Below are 1,418 nucleotides of genomic sequence, written 5' to 3'. Positions count from 1 at the left end.
ACCCCCACCACCACCCCCAAAAAATAATAATTTTAATTTAAAAAAATATTTTTAATGTCAAAAATTATTTTTTACTTTAGTAAAAATAAAAGATGTCTCTTAAAAACATTTTTTCATTCATAAATCAAATACTAAAAATCATTTCCGAAAAATATTTTCTACTCACCAACCAAACATAAGAAAATAAGTCCAAAATCTACTTGTTTTCCAAGAAAACATTTTCTAGGAAAACATTTTCCTCCATACCAAACACACCCTAATTTTTGAAGGGAAGTCATTTTCCTTAATTTTGAGGAAAATGAGTTGATTTGGAAAACATTTTCCAAAACTTTTGCCCCAACCAAACATGAGAAAGTTGGAAAACATTTTCCAGAAAATGTTTTCCTTCATACCAAATACACTCTAAATCATTAAGGACCAAAAATTGATTAATCAATAATAAAATTTTATTGATTTAGTTATTAATTTAGTTTGTTCACAAATCGATAAATTTGACTGAATCGATAGATACCTACCATATCGTCACACCCTTGTATAAGTACATGCTTTTTCCAATTATTATTTCAAAATTTGTTATGAAACTTTTAGGTTGTTTGATTTGAAGATAAGTTGTGATAGAATTAGGTATTTTATTCTCATTGATTATTTATTTGAAATAGATCATATTTATCCTTAAACTATATTTCGACTCAAAACTACCTTTTCGTCAAATTATTGGGTCAAAAGTGTCCTTATTAACGGAAGTTGTTAAAGTCACGTTGCACGCTAATAAGGTTCCAGTGCCACATTGAATAAACGGAAAAGGGTCAAAATACTCTTTAACTATCCGAAATAGCTCATATTTGCCCTTAAATTATATTTCGGCTCAAAACTCCCTTAATTTCCGTCAAACTAGTAGGTCAAAAGTACCCTTCTTATAAACGGAAGTTAATAAATGTCATGTGGATACCACATCGCTTGCCAATACGGTTCCACTGCCACATAGAGTAAATCCTAATTACTCCCCCTAATTTATTTCATTATTTTCAGAAACGATTTTCACCCCTTCTTCCTCATTTCGCGAATAGGGTTCCATAGTTTTCTTCATGGCTGGGTTTCAAAGTGGATATTTGTGGTTGTAGGTTAGTAAATCTTTTTTCTTATTTTATTATGTTTACTATTTCAAAGCATGATAGTTAAGATTTCACAACTTTCCCCTCATTTTCCGATTAGGGCTTCATATATTTCTTCGGGGTTGAGTTTCAAAGTGGATATTCGTGATTGTAAACATAATAAAATAAGAAAAAAGATTTACTAACCTACAATCAGGAATATCCACTTTGAAACCAACGAACAAAACTATGAAACTCCTAACCGCGAAATGAGAGAGAAGGAGCGAAATCATTTCTGGAAAATAATAAAATGAGGGGGGGGGGGGG

This window comes from Solanum pennellii, chromosome 1, assembly GCF_001406875.1.
Source record: "Solanum pennellii chromosome 1, SPENNV200".
Taxonomy (NCBI): domain Eukaryota; kingdom Viridiplantae; phylum Streptophyta; class Magnoliopsida; order Solanales; family Solanaceae; genus Solanum; species Solanum pennellii.
Note: the sequence above shows the minus strand (reverse complement) of the source record.